We start from the raw sequence: 16,885 nt of genomic DNA on the forward strand, positions 1-16,885 counted from the left end.
ATATTCTTACATCTGTGAAATCCGAAAACTATTAAAGAGATGTTGTCGTTAGTTACACATTTTGGAGATAATATTCCATCAGACCACAGAATTAAATTGAATTTGCTGAATGGGTTCATTTTTGTAGCTAAAAATTGTGCAGCATAATTTGTAAAATCAGACAAAAACCCGTTAGGTACTCAGTTCACACAGAAACATTAAAATTTGGTAGGCCTAAATTTACATGATACACCAGCAATGCTAAAAAATACAAATATTTTCAGTTTGTATTCTTGTGACATTTACCATATTAAAAGAAAAATGTAAGTGGCCATTTATGTGAAAGAAACACTGCAGGAAAAGCCATTGATTTTCAAGAACTGGTACTGAGCTTATGTGTGAAGTGGCTGAAATCAATATTAAACTAGGCGAGACTCATATAGGCCTAGCTATTTTAGGAGTGTACAGAACACAAGATAATCTTGAAATTGGACTAGAAAACATCTCAAGTGTGCTCTGTAAAGAATATAAACTAGAAATTATCCTATTATTCTCATGGGGGATGGAAAACATTGACTGTAGAAAAAGATAAGATTACTCAGTCATAATTGAAAATTTCTCAAGCTACAATATGCAAATGTTATCCATCCCACTAATGACAACTTGAGAGACACCAGTGGACTGTGTATAATGGTATATCTGACCATTCAGGAAAATCTTGTGAAAAATATTCCAGGATATGTTTTTATATGGCCATTAACTAAAAAAAACATGTACCAAAAATCTTTGAAAATTTAAAACTCTTAATTTACAAAGACAGAAGTGAAATCTTGAACATACGAGAGTTAAATACAGGATGCAACATATTTTGTAGCATCCTACTCCAATCAGCTATGAAATATGTCCAACAGTACAAACAAAAAAATAAAAAGAAGAATTTTATTGCAATTAAACTAAAACAAAATGTATTACTGTCCAACACAAGTAAAACACAGAACAAGAGAACGAAAAAACTTGTGCTACTTGAACATAGAATGTAACATTCATCTTGGATCTTGAGATGAAAAAAAACACCATACTTATTTTTTATATAAAGCAAACAAAAAATGTTCTCCAAAAATTTAACATCTCTCTCTATCATAAATTTATTTTCGTAAGGAAAAGCGATCACAGATAAGATAGCGGTTTTCCTTCTTTGTAAAGTTTGCTGTTAACAAAAGAGCAACAATGCAATCACCAAAAAGTGGAGCTGCTTACTGAAAGCACTGAATACTCAGTTTTGAGACCCCACAGTCAACCATGAAATGAAAAAGTGATCAGTTCCTTAAAATTCAAACCACCAACAGGCTATGGACAAATATCCTATGTATAAACTATTGTGCATCTGTAAAGATGAACTGATTAATCCTCTGTTAAACATAAGTAATAATAAATCTTTTTATGCAGGTGTATATATAAAAGCGTTATAATTTTACCCAAATGGTATATTTTGAGCAGCTTGCTGGAGTATACCCAAAATATAAAAATAAACCTACAACTCAATGAGTAATAAAAAAAACAGCACTAATCAGACCTTTAACAACCTAGTCAGAGATATATCAGTCAGGTTGAAACAAGTTTAATACGCACTTTAAAAACAGACCCTGGAGACTTTATTTACAATCACATATCAAACGGTAAACCTTGGTGTGTCGGTGAAGGTAGTTTGCTGGAAGGTTGGAGTATGGCGGGTCATCGTACTCTGACTGGATCACTTTCACTGAGTCAACGACCATTCCTCGTACGAGATCAGAATATTACAGTGCATTTAAGATAACCCCCTATGCAGTACAAAGTACAATTGCGAATTTAAACTTACTGATGTTGTGTATAATATCTTCAGATACAATTTATTTTGCGGGCAAAATTAAGTTTTGTGATCAAACAATTATACAAAACATCTGAAGCGGAAGTGAGATAAAGTTAGAAAATGTGTGAGATTGAGATACCGCACTGCAATCCAAATGTATTTCCCAGAATGAGTCATTCCAGTTGAATACTTGGTAATTATTTTAATGACGCCCTGGCATTGATGAATCCCCAGAATCGCAATTCCGCGTAGAAGGTGCCTCTAGGCCGTGCCGCTTCTGGAACTGCACGTCAATTTGCAGCATGCAAGTAGCTAAATGCGGCTGAAATTGTTAACGCTGTCTGACAATATGAAGTTGTCTCCTCTTTCACTCTTTACGACAGCGTACAGTTAACTCATCAGTGTTTACGGCCCTTTTGTCTAGCTCAGCGCTGCCACCGCGCATTCTTGAATGGCTTTGGTAACACCGGCGATTCACTCGTAACACTGCAATTCACGCGGTGATTCTGAACGTGTGGGTATTATTACTGTTGTGTTTTCCCAGCGTATTGTTCTAAAGAATCCTTGGATAAAGGCTCGGAATTCTAAGTATTTGTAATGTCACAACTATACACCAACCACAATTACTTAACTAACCTGTCCCCTTATATATCTTTATGTATAAGAGTTTTTACGTCCTTCCTCCGTAGAGTAATGGTTATAGTCTCGGCTCTCCAACTGATTGATCACGTGTTCAAATCCCGGGGAGGGCCAATCATGTGTAGCCATGATAAATATATTGTACTTCGCTAATAATAATACACAGTGTACTTCGAAGCCGGCATAGCTAACGCTGAGGCTTTAAAGAGAGGAAAAAGATTGTTTTAATGCAAACAAGCAAATTCAAACCAGTCGAAATGTATTCACGTTGATTTAGCGGAGCTTATTGATAACGATTTATTGTATTTTATTGAATTGATCTATAACTCAATGCTGTGTTGGGAAATGTGTATTCATTATATGAGGAAATGATGAAACAATTGTATCAAACTATAAAAAGACTTTACAGTGACCTAAGTCTGTTACTTTCCCAACAGTAAACTATTGTTCTTTTTCGTATGTAAATAACTTTCCATAATGTGCAAAGTGAACAGTGAAACATTACAATAAGTGTCTGGAAGAAAAAGGAATGTGAAGTATAGAACAAATTTAATTATTTTTAAACTGCTGAGAACAATAAGGAGGAAGAATACAGTAGCTTTCGCACAATTTTTTATTTTAATTATTTACCTAATACTAAAGTACTTCTTATTAATACACGCATTTGTAACAATCTTAATAGCACGTTGTCATCTTGTCACTAGGAGCTAAACGCTCCCCGTAACTTCTCTAGGTCTCGTTGTTCTCTTAGTACTTCCAATATTCCTGTTGAACTGGGTTTTGATAATACCAATCAGGAATCTAATCTTGAATGAAAATATTATACGTCTAAAAATATCCTCCAAGAAATCAATGGTTAATACACAAGAGTTTATTTAGGTTTAAAATATTCGCCAATATTACGAAATTTGGATTAATGGAGAAGTATGAACTTACGAACTAACTCTTTCACTGTAACTACGCAATACGTAAACATTAGTTGTTATAATTCTTTTAATGAAGAGTTACAGATGGCAATGCTGAAAAATGCAGCTTTTATAACGGTCGGACGTGGATGTGAGACGGCCGACACAACGGGTTGTTGTCCCATATCCAGGACGGTGCGACCGGTAGATGTGGTGGTCCTTGGTTAGATGGTCAGTATTTTTCCTGCGCTACTCCCAAGGTCGGCCGTGACTGAGTTACGGCAGGACGTACCGTGAAGAAGGCCAACGACCTGTGTCGAAAGCTCACTCTCACTCGCCGGCCGGCAAACGTACGTACGTATCCCCCCCGTCCCGTCCCGTCGCGCAGCTGCCGCCGCCTGCGAATTTAGGCACCGAACTTGCGAAATATCTCACTGCGTTGGCGCTACAGCTCTCCACTCATGTTTTTATATACCCTACCGATGGCTCTGTCGATTACGGGTACAATTACTTTCAAGCGAAAGAGAATTAAGCGTGATAGTATTTATTTTTCTAGCGTTATGTGACAGCTACATGTGCTGTTTTTTTGCGACGATTCTGCACAAAAAATCGTAGATAATTTTGTTATTTATGTTATCTTATAAAAGTGGTGTTGAAGATTTTATGTATGTTTCGTCGACCTTTTTGTTACAAAAAAAAAATAAGTTTTGAGTAAAAAATTATAAGACGTATAATTATTAGTGACTGACTATCTAAGCTCTAAAAATAATTTGATCTAATAAACAATATGCTGTATTTTCAGACTGCTCATGTTATGACAATTGTGAATCTCGCATTGTTTGTCCCCGCAGTGTATTTGAAAGGGACAGGTTGTTTTGTTGAGGCAGAATAATGTCGAATCGCCTCATTCACACAACAGCGAGTTTTACAGGTGTTTTATAATTAGTCGCCGACGAAAATAGGCATCCCACCCCCACCCCTCGCTGTCGGCCTAAATAACCTGAGCGGGGTTTATTTCACCGCAATTGTTTCTGATACGGTCGCTGTTGTCAGCTCAGATAGTTGTGCTAAGTATAAATTTGTTTCTAGTAAAGTGACAACTTTGAATTGCTGTGGAATCATAACGAGTAAACAGTTCAGTAACGACGTCAAGGACACAATTCTAAACGGTACTTTCTGATTAAACGGAGGCCACCGATAATATACGGGATTTAGCAACTTTTGGTGGGCAGTTACACAATAAATACTAACGTTTAAGTTAGGTTAGGTTAGGCGATTTAGGTTTCTAGATCGCCTAACCACAACATCCGCAGCGTGCTTTGAATAATCCACCCTCAAAGCCGGGTGGCCTCAGTTTAATCAGAAATTACCAAATAAACTTCTGGTCTGTCATCGTCAAATTAAACTCGATATGGTGAAAATCTCTTGACTTTTATGTTTACTAGAAAAATAATTAGTTCTAAATAATTTTTTGACGGGTACTCACCATAAACGGTCTTTATATGTCTTCAGTCAAAGCAATTATAATAATTACTATTTTCTCCTATTTACTGTGAAAACTAAATTCAAAATTCAGAATTGAGATAATTATGGTTATAAGCTTATTTTTGACGATGGAAGGATTGTGAAGGAAACAGGATTTTTTGGACATTTGCCATCGATCATTGAAACAAAAAATCAGTAACATTACATTTCGAGACCTGTAATCTGATCTCTTCTTCAGGTAAATAACTGTTTCTGCCGTCAGTCGTAGGTGTTTGCTCGACGAATGCAGACGTATTGTGACCTGTATTCTGTAGTTCAGTTTTAATAATTAGTGTTGTGTTTAGTTTTGTATTAAGTGCACGTTTTAGAGTTAGTGAAGTTGACACACAACATGGTGGTTGTGATTCCTGACTTACGCGTGCCACAACGCCCTGGTATGATTTGTTTATTTTAGTCTAGTTTGTAATTATGTTAGGTTAATTATTTACCTGAAGAAGAGATCAGATTGCAGATCTCGAAACGCAGTGTTACTGATTTTTTTTGTTTCACTGAACGATGACAAATGTCCGGAAAAATTCTGTTTCCTTCACAATTGTGAAATGGTACAGTATTAACCAATCAATTAATTTAAGTTAATCTGTGATTTTTTGAAGACTTACGAGGCAAATCCATTTCGTGAATAAGACTAAAACGGAAAAATGTAATGGCACGAATGTTGTCAATCTCTCGGACGTTGCGTGTGAAATGGCTGGTTCTAGATACGGTAACACATGCCACCCCAGCCGTGTAGCAGGATGTGTGGCGGCGAGGGGTCAATAATTGACGAGACTATACTGACCTCTAACAACAAGTGATGGCTTCATGTAGGCCGTATCCCTTCAATACTAGTTGATAGGATGTGGGGGTCAATTATTGACGTGATTGACTGGCCTCTATCAACAAGTGATAGCTTCGTGCAGTCTTTATCCCTTCAATACAAGTTTGATAGGACGTGGGGGTATATTATTGACTCACGCGATTGAGTGACCTCTATCAAGAAGTGATAGCTTCGGTTAGTTGTCATGATTGTGTTCTACTCTGATCTTCCACGTAGCACGAAGGGTTAATAATAACTGACGTAACTTTAACTGACTTCTGAAAAAGAGTAGTAGATCCGTACCAATCATAATTATTATTGTAAAAGGGTAGTAATGGAAGCGACTTTACAACCCTTTATCAGCTAATTGTAAATTCACATATACTCTCCTAAATAATAAAAAAAGTAGAAATATGTTCTAGCAGGCCTTATCTGTATTACTAGTGCGAACTCCACAATTAAGCTGTTTTCCTGACAGAACTACTGCTTAGAAGATGATTGTTTGCGATTCAAAGGTCTTGTACTCATGATATGCTGTTACCAACCAGAGAAGATCGCAAGCGAAAGTCAAAGAATTGTCTTGTTGGGCCTCTGTATCGCAGTCCATATATCGCACCACGGCTCTGAAAATAAAATTGACAAGAGAAAAACAGAATTGAAAATGGATTTATCTGCATAACACCATGGTGACACACACCGTCACTATCTATCTGCAGAAGCTCGAAATCCATTTGGCACTCCTAACTTTGCAACTGTCAGTAAAAGCAGAATAGCCCACGCTTTCTGTTGTGTTTGCGAGATCGTAAATGCTGTGTTAACTGAAAGCTACTTTGACACTGTTTTTAACAATATATAACTTAGTAATGTGACAAACATCCATCATCAAAGAACGCTGGTTCGAATTGACTCGCTTAACTTCCTGAAGGTGCTGAGCCAAGACCTTTATAGAGATGTCTAACACTGTTGATGGGTCGTAATCCGGTTAGCTGGACATAATCTAAATTTTTAGCAATGAAAAATTGCTGGGAAAGGCACTCTATTCAAGAATGAATTAGATATATGTGCTAGAATTGAGTTGAACTATTTAGTTACGACGCCATTAAGGTGCGGGCTATAAGGCAAGAACCTCATCACATGTCACTGGATCCTAGATGAATGATAAATCGTAAAGTCAAGTAAAGATGTCTTATTTTATAAGACGAAGTTAGGGCTAAGAAGCCAACGGCTTAAGGTGGCTTCCGAACTACCACCAATGGCCGGGCAGGCGGGCTGCTTGCAAAGATAGGCTTGCTCAGCGGTTACTCATCCAAGCAGCAGCCACGCTGGACGTTGCTTGATCTCGTTATCTTGCGATAACCGTTGTATCTGCTACACAGCGCCATTGGCAAATCGTCTCTGATGAACTGAGCCATCTTCTGGAGGATAGTTGGCAAATGGTTCCTAATGTGCCTCTTTACGTTTTATAATAAATCCTTTTGATTCTGCTCACTACATTTCGCGCAGCTCTGTTCATGTCTTTCTTGTAAAACCCAATGGCTCATGCATTATACCAAGGTTTCAACATTTTGTATTTGAGAGATTAGCACGAGAATTAAGTTCCGGTAAGATACAATACGGTTTGGAGAGCAAGAAAACTAGCTGAATCCGGTAAGTCCTCACTCCGTCAAACGCGATTTAAGAAATTACTAATAAGATTACATGAGAAATGTGTGTAGCCTACTGGCGAACTGATTGCAAAAATGAAACGACATTGATGAATATGACATTTGCGAGGTGTCTACAGTCGGTTGGGCTAAGGAAGGATTCCGAAAGTCTTTTCGGGTTATGACAGAGGGAGAAGGAATGGCAGCTTATTCCAAGTCCAAAGCTGTTACCTCGATGAGAGTTTTCCGAGCGTACACCGAACTCTCCTGATTGCATCAAGAGAACGGCCATGAACGTTCTAAATAAGATGCTGATTTAGAAAGCGAACAACTTCCTGTACATCAATCACCTCTTTCTCTGCAACCAAACGCAACTCTTCAAAGTCCATGCTCGCTTTGGTCCTTCATGTACACGAATACATTCGAAGTTCGGTCCAAGTAGTAAAAATTTGGAAAGTTCGATCAAATTTTATACGAACAGCATGAACATGAAAGGAACCAGGTAAGAATGAACGTTGAAAATAGGCTTTAGTGGATATACACGAGTCTACTAATAGGCCACATACAGACTGATATATCCATCATGTTTAACAGGGCCGACTGATGAAAGAAAAGCCCTTGGGGGCCCAGCCTCTCGGCACTACTAAGTTGAAATGACCGTGAGGGATCAATAATTGATGCGGACTGGGTGACCTCCATTGGCCGGCTTCTGTAGTCATTTCATATGGACGAAACCATTACAAGGCGATGTTCAGTTTTACAGTAACAAGTGATTATCTTAATGCTGTCAGCCGAGAAAAGATGTTACAATATTATATTAATTTATATGTGCATAAATTTATGACGTCGCTGTGAAACCGGTTGTGTTACGTACATTTTTTTAAAGGAACTGTCTAAAATGTACTTTCATACTGTAAGCATGCAAGAAGACTGTCGCCAGTCAGCCTGGAGTCTAGATGTAAAATAAGAATTTCAAATTTGTAACTGAATCAGCTAACGGTCAATTGCATTTGGCCGACCTAGCTAATACAATCATATTAGCAAAATACACAGTTTGATGAACCTTGATTTGGAAAAGATACGTATATTTAATCTAATTCTTAAGCGGCTTGTATCATGACTAATATACATTTTCGGGTTTTTCTTGCACAGAAAACTCTGTTTTTGTTTAAAATTGGCTGTTTCTCCACAGTAAGGACAAACTATCTCAAGATGTCCATAATTTTTAACGCTGGATAAACCGAAAAATTAGATGTAATTAATTTAAAGTAATTTTAATGTGGTTAACTCTTTGAAATTGGTTATAATTTTTCTTGTGAACAAAAAGATTTGTCAATATTGTGTTACATGTTAATTGTCTCATCTAAAGAGATGAGTTTACCGTTATGAAACTCTAAATGAATATTTCTTGTTGTTTTGGGTAGCCTATCCAAAAATCTTAAGTATAGAGGGAAAAAAAAAAAAACCCCCCCATACATAGGCAAAATGTATACAGAATACAGAAAGTGAAAGTGGTATTATCTACTTTACGTTTCTGTTCGGAAGATTAAAAGAAAAATAACAATTCGCCGACACATTTTTGTGTGCATTGGAGGTAGCAAACAAGCGTGCGGTAGATATTTAGGAGTTGAAGCAGGAAGGCATCAGTTATAAGACGACTTATCGATAAAACTGAGAGGAGTAAACCAGCTGTGTGGGGCACGCGCTCATGTAACACCCGACACACGTCATTTCCTGACACTTATTATTTCCTCTGGCTTCCAGAACCGATACTATCCCCTATAAGTAACAATGTACACTGTGTAGTGTAGTAAAACTTGCAGAAGATAGGTATGGGGCAAAAACCAGTATATTCACTTATATAGGTATATTCACCGTCGGATAGAGGTATGGGGAGATTGCATTACTAATGGCTTTCAGAGATTGTTCTTTTTAAACCGTGTTCACAAGGGAATTTGAAACGATGTTTTCAGCTATTAAAAGAAAGTTGTAATTTGCCAAAAACATTGTGAACTACTTGCTACGATTTTTAACTGATTTTGTGTGTTGTAATCCGGGGTTACGCTATAAATCGGTATAATAATGGCCTTTTCTTTCACATATTTCTCTAACCCATTCGATGCTGCAAACACGACTTGTCCGCAGTGTTCACAACTGCCCATAACTACAGCAAGGAATAAATCCCTTGAGTGAAATCTCCCCGATAGATACTGGGGACATGTGTATGCTTCATTTGTTATTTAGGTATTTGATTGTTTTTCTTTTTACATTATCACCAACAAACAAACAAAAATAACTGATATTATTCTTACCTGTAGTTAGGAAATAATTCCTATATTATCCTATGAAATAGATGAAGAAATGTGACGGGAATGACCTTTGATACCCACAAATATCCAAAACTCAGCCGACTTTCTAACCAGCAGCCCCTGCAGTTCAGGCAGGCATTTATTTAAATTTGTATGGTCATTCGGAGATTTCTAGTTGTGTTTTCCCTAAGCCGCCGCAAGGTCACAAATACTTTATTTCCATTTACCAACTGAGCATCACCTATTTTACAAACCACATCGGTTTACTTTATCCTCAGTGAAAAGCCTCTTCGTGGTTCAATAAATTCTTGCAGCAAAGCTCATTTATATTCTTTTGTTCTTATTATTTCTTATCTTAAATCAACATCATCGTGTACTAATGTATAAAATGGTTCTCCAACATGAACGAAACATGTTGTATTGTACATAGTATATTGTTGAGTATAACAATAAATGGCCTTGTCAAGGATATTTCCGGGCTTGCCAGCCCAATATGAAGTTCAGGACTATTGGGTGCTTATGGGGACTCGTGGTACGACGACCCCAACTGAACCTTCGCTCCAGCAGAAGTTGAGGAATGAAGAACAGAGGTCGAATTAGCTATTAGCTAACTCTCAGTGTACTATGTTCGGAAGCTTGGACCATTGTTTTTGCAAAGGGCACTGAAACCAAAAGGCATAATATAGGTAATGCAGCATCGGTGTTGCCCACCTCCATGGAATGAATCCTAGAGTTTTTTGAAGGTCTAGTCCAGTATTTGCCTTCCTCAGATACTCATAATGCGGAATGCTATGAGTGCTCATGGTGCTTTAGAATTTTCCACATCGATAAAAGATTATATATAGTCTTCTTTGCTACACTCGTCAAATCTCCATTTAATCGTGAAACCAGCATTTCATGAATTTCTAGCAAGTACTCATCTTTTAACATAATCGTGCCGAAGTCTTCTTCCGTAAAAGAATCTTAACATAATAGAAATGTTCTTTATTTGTCTCGCCAAGAACACTATCAGAGGACTAGTTTCTATTGGAACGCAGTGCTTTGAAATCTTTTAAGTGACATATAAGACCATTCCAGATTTATTTTGAATGTAAGTGAGAGATAACTCTCGAGGATCCTTGGCATTTTGATAATACAGTAGGTTTGAGTTGATGGCTCGAGTGTATGTAGATTATCCAGTTTTCTCGTGGGGTGCTAAATATTTAATCAGTAACGTAACTGGCCGCTGAATATGTTCATGCGCTGGTTTCACACGAAACCTTATGTGATGGCTGGGAATTTAATTAATACCTCCTGAGTCATTATTTAATTTAATATACGTTAGGGTAGTATATGATACTTACATTTGACCAAGATAAGCACACACTACATAATTAACAACTAAATTATAATATATATTGATTATTATTATATCTAAACTATTGAATATTTCGAGGGACGATTCAGATACCCTTGGATACGCCCTGTATCGTGGCATACCGATTGTGTTAGGTTACGGTTTTTTGCATTGTATGAGATACCGAGCCGGTAGCATTACATTGCCTCTTTACAAAAGCTGTATTGTATGGAAATTGCATGTCAGCGGAAGTTCTATGGCCCCACCTATTTTCGACTAAATACAGTACTAGATAGTACTGTAGATCCTAGAAGCAATTTTACAACCTAGGATGGTCACATTGGCGATGCGCTATGTCACGCCTGACCGTGGCAGTCGTGCTCTGGACAATTGTTTAAATGAGAAGTGCTTTATCCTAACACATAAAAATCTGGTCAGTCGGTGAAGTGTGAAAGGTCAGTTCCATTCATAATAGTGCAGTCATTGAAGCGAAAAATACGGTCTTACCTCCGAATTTTTTTACTGTGAACCGATTTGCATGAAATTTTGGAATTTGGCTCATCTTACCCTTAACTTCAAAAGTGAAAATGATCTGAACTCCGCCTATTATTTTTAAGGGGTGTAAACAACCCCTTAATGGAAAAATTGACATTGACCCATTTTATCGCTAGAAAACATGTCTAATAGTAAGTGGTGAAATGGTAAAGTGTTTTCTAACACAATTAACTCATATTAAAATAATTTCCAACCCCTTGAAAATCTTACAACCCTTGCAAACAACCCCTAAATTGAAAAAAACACAAAAAATACTTTGGTATGACATAAAAAGATGTAAGTATACAGTAAGTAATATTTTATATTCTCTATAATAATTATCAAATTTTTAAACCCCCTTTCAACCCTTGAAAACTACCCCTTGATAAAAAATTGTTAAACATTTTTTTTAATAAAATGAAAAGGATTTAAATATTATTCCACACTCTCGAAAATGATTATCATATTCTTAAGCTTTTCTACCCTTAAAACTACCCCTAAATTAAAACTACCCCTGATTACATATTTAAAAATAATTTAATTTAGAGTAAAAAATTGCCATTTATTGAATAAAATATTTACAAATTATATAAAATTCACTCAAATGTGTTATATATAGGTACATATAAGAACGTTTGTATGTATTCATGCCTACGTTTCCAAAATATATGAGCCATATTATGTATATATATATATATATATATATATATATATATATATATATATACACATTACAATAGTTTTGGGTCTCTATTATACTGCGTACTTTCACATTGCTCCAAATATTCACACTCCGAAATTTTCAGTTACTAAGTAGAAAAAAATATTATAAGTTTTTGGACCATAACTCCTTCAATTTTCATGCTATCACAATTTATAAAAAACCATTGTAAAGGTAATTGAGAGAGCTACAACATGCTTCATTGCAATATATAGTAAAAAACCTTTTTCTCAAACAGTGAATGGTTAAAGGGCTTAAGAGAGGCTGTGATTACGCTGCCACGCGCTCTTTAAACAATCATATCTCCGTCAATTTTTGTTTGACAAAAAAAGCAAAAAACCAAATATTTTGTCAGAAAAAAACCTAAATTTTTTATATATACACTTTTATACGTATCTGTCGTCATTTTTGAGATATTAGGAAAAAAGGTGGTATTTGTAAAAATTTGAAATTTTTTTAATCGTAACTTTTTTGAAAAATATGTGTCCTGAAGCAGCCAAACTGATAAAATCTATCAAAATCTTCATAATAAAGTTAGTTCTAGGCGGAATACGATTAATTTTAATTTTGGTGGAAATGGTACTTATGAAACCCATTCGGTTCACAGTAAAAAAATTCGGAGCAATAATGCTTCAATGACTGCACTATAATGAAGGCCAGCTGTCTCATCCCGACAAGTTCAATTTGCACGACATGTCAATTGAGTGATCTAGGGAATTAACGGGAAAGTTAGTTATCTCTCGGAGAGAAGATACTAATGTGATGAAACTCATCTGGTTATAGAAAGCTTTTTCAGCCAATATTGTTGGTCATATGCGGTACCGTATTTATTTGCGCGAAGAGCATTTCTCCTTGCACCGGCAATCAGGTCGATGGCGAATCAGATGGGAAATGGAACATGATCCATCATTTTTGTTGGCAGTGTGTGGGTTACTATACAATTCGATAGCGAATATATTGTGAGACGAATTATTTCTCCGACTGTCTATCTCTGGCCATCGACTGTTTATCGTCTGGTCACCGACATCTGCCTGTAGTAATCGACTATTTGTCGTTTGCTCACCGATTATCTGTCTGTTGTAATGGACTATTTATCGTCTGCTCATCGACTATGTGTCTATTTTTATCGACTATTTGTCGTCTGCTCACCGATTATCTGTCTGTGGTAATCGACTGTTTATCGTCTGGTTACCGACTATCTGTCTGTGGTAATCGACTATTTGTCGTCTTGTAAACGACTATCTGTCTATCGTTAGAGACTATTTATCGTCTGGTCACCGGCTATCTGTCTGTGGTAATCGACTATTTGTCGTCTTGTAAACGACTATCTGTCTATCGTTAGAGACTATTTATCGTCTGGTCACTGGCTATCTGTCTGTGGTAACCGACTATTTGTTGTCTAGTCACCGACTATCTTTCGTCTGCGGCCGGCATTAGGCTACTGGTTCTACTGTGTTCGATCATTATCATAACGCTTTAATAAGCTGTTAGTACGTGGATGATTTGAATGGAATCCGAAGTGCTTGTGGAATAATTTTAAAGCCAGTTTCCTATTCAGGCGTACGAAATTAGTTTCGGCGTGTATTATTTAAATCAATAATCAAAGAAGATGGGCCGTGACAACCCGTTTATACTCGATGAACTCAAGTGGTGGACTAGAGATCTGTATGATGTATGATGGAAGGTGTGGGGACTCTGCCAAGTAGTAGAGGTGCACGCGGTGCGTGGGTGCTGTGTACAAACACCAACAGGCTGGCGGGCGGGGATCGGCTTGCGCACTGGCTCTGTTCGCGGCGCGGCGCGGCGGTCCCACTCGCGTATTGATTCAGTCTACCACTGTCCGTGTGGATGTAGCTGTCAAGTGTGCTATGGAGTAACAGATCGTCGTCTGGAACAATAGGTAGGTCACTCACACCGTGCTGTACGGCACGAAGTCTGTATCTTGTAGTCAGTCCACTGTGATCCCGAGGCACGTCTGTCAGAATGTCCTCGTCGCTGCGGGGTGGCCGTGAATTATCGCCGCTCCGACGCCCCCTTGTTGTCATGGACCCTTGACCACCCCCTCTGTCGTTTGAGTGTTACTTGTAGGTCCTCGGTGGGTCGTGTACTGACCACGTTTTACTACGTATACAGTCTTCCAATTAGTTTTTGTGACCTATTGGGTCATTTATTGTTAAATTTGTATAGTTGTTATGATTGCGGAAATTTGTTGGAAACAGTAATTTTCATCATGTTGCGAAATAATTATGTCACCTGAGTTCAGAACACAGTACCTAGTCTACTGGGATTTTACTGGGCAACACAAATTATCTTCAATAAAATATTTATCAAATGATGCCGCATAATTGTAATTATAAAATCGCAAACTCTGTTTAATTGCATCCAATAGTGTTTAAAAGGAAACCCACTATTTTGTGTAGCAGTGTAGTAATTACAGACTTTTTTATAGTCTTATATATATTTTTAACGTTTTCGTTAATTATTAAGGAACCAATTACGTTATAAATTATTATTTACTTAAAATATTATTAGAGTATTATTCCATACAACGACACGATTTAAGATAATGTATAAGCTAATGGCTAACAATATTTCATGAAAATTGTCCACTGAACACTTGTTGTAACATTCTTGTAGCGTTACGAAAGAAGTGGTGTAAGTGTCTAGTGGACTGATGGGTTTGACGAGCACTGATCGATCTTAGAGGAGGTTCCTGATCCGCGCGTACTCTATTACTTGTAGTCACGTAGGCCAGTTTTGTCAGCAACAGACCTATTTAAAAATTCAATAAAAGTTGTTTAATTCGTAATTTGTATATTTCGGTAATTTATTCCTTTTTTCAATTAACTGCTTTTCGAAACGAATAAAATTATAATTTACAAATAGTAAATTAGTAATTTATTTGTGACGTGAGGACAAGACAAAGGGCGCCCCAGCACGCATTATCGGTTTCTCGAAGGGCGCGCAAGGGAAGCTGCGTGAACTCCTCGCTGACTCGATGACCCAGATCCTGTGTCCTTGAGAGGTTCAGCGCGCAGGCTCCGCACTCCGCAGGACATTGTGATGGAAATTGCGCATCATTTTCGTCTTGTGCGTACCTGGGTCGGGGACCATACAGAGTCGACATATCCTCCAGACCGTGTAACTTACGCAGGACGTATTAATCATACCTCTTAATCATTTGGTGGCGGAACTACTAAAGAACCGCTTGGTTTGGGATGGAATTGGAAACTGGATTGTGTTGCCAAAATCAGTTTCTACTGAACCATACGTTGGCAGTACGTTGTCACATAGTCTGCACTGGCGAGACCATAAATAAGATTCAGATATATTAATAATTATTAGTAATTCAATTTCATTCCATACCTTTTAAATCAGTCTAGTACACAATACAGACGACAGAGTTTATCTCGAAAATACTCAATTAATCTGTTACCTCTGGCTCATTGATTGACAAATATTAGGAACAGCGCCAATATTAAGCATTTTTCTAAACGTAATCTGACAATATATGTCTTATGGAGTTACCTCGATTGGAGTTTCATCGCTTTAAAGTGTAATGTACGATGTACATCAAGTAAAGTCCAACCTCAAAATAAGAACTTTCTATTATAATAACTGATACTAGGTGTTTGCCTTTAGCATTCATATATGATAAACAACCCCTTTATAATGATGTACTGCTTAGGCTATGCTTACGTTAAATTCTTTTGCCCAGCTTCTTGTTGACCGTCCTCCTATAGATCCGAATAGTCACTATTAAAACTACCTGAAAATCTGTTTTTAAGTCCAGTATTCATTGACTAAGTTTAGCCTTCACAACTAAAGCTAAAACAAGAGTATTAAGCCACCTAGAACAGAACCTTCGTTGTAAATGTTTCAAACTTTAAACCAGCGTAGTTGTTTGAAGAGTGAACCCTTTGAGGTCGGATTTGTGGCATTGTACTCTACCAATAAAGACCTTTAATTTGATGTACTACTCGACCTATGCTCGCATTTAAGATTTCCTTCTGACTCCTTGCGGGCCATCCCCTTGACATGACAAAAAATGGTATTTACTTAAAAAAGTAGATTTATAGGTGTAGTAATGATGTACCAAGTTTTATTGCTTTATATGTAATCGTTGGGGAATTATCAAGCCCGTATGGGACTTTTTTACACCCTGTATAACATGGATCGTTTAAGTCATGACTAGAATTTTAGTCTAATAGCATTAAAAATTAGCAGTTTTTACAGTTGACCCATAAATCAATTTGTCCATATGTAACAAACTGTCTCTTAATTGAAGGAACATTTCAAATAAAAAATAATAGTCTACATTAAGTACTACACTTCGTAATATAAGACTTAAAATGTAAATCAGTCGAAAAATATATGACACGAGTATATTTTATTGTTGAATAAATTTAAATCACTCATTTTAGATTGGAAAATCGCTCACTAAACGTTAAGAGTAACATCATATGTATGCTGCGATTATTTTTTTCTATCAATTGAATAATGATAATTTATTTTCTACTAAATTACTGACACAAACAGTGAACATTGTAAATCTATTATGCATTGAAACGCTTTAGTGTAATTTAAAAATCAATTGGGCAATATAATATAGCCTACAATTAGCTTTAC

General features: G+C 36.9%; 1 protein-coding gene across 3 annotated transcripts in view; it reads left to right on the forward strand.

Moving 5' to 3' along the window:
* Positions 1 to 16,885, forward strand: part of LOC124356712 (protein FAM13A) — a 107,779-nt gene that overhangs the window by 8,746 nt on the left and 82,148 nt on the right. For 2 of the 3 annotated variants that reach the window (XM_046807884.1, XM_046807886.1), the window contains exon 1: positions 14,021 to 14,156. The exons of the other annotated variant lie outside the window; for it this stretch is intronic. The gene's annotated coding sequence lies outside the window, so the exon portion shown is untranslated. Of the gene's footprint in view, positions 1 to 14,020; positions 14,157 to 16,885 lie in introns of those variants that run through there. 3 annotated transcript variants of the gene reach the window in all.

Source organism: Homalodisca vitripennis, chromosome 3 (assembly GCF_021130785.1).
Source record: "Homalodisca vitripennis isolate AUS2020 chromosome 3, UT_GWSS_2.1, whole genome shotgun sequence".
NCBI classification, from domain to species: Eukaryota; Metazoa; Arthropoda; class Insecta; order Hemiptera; family Cicadellidae; genus Homalodisca; species Homalodisca vitripennis.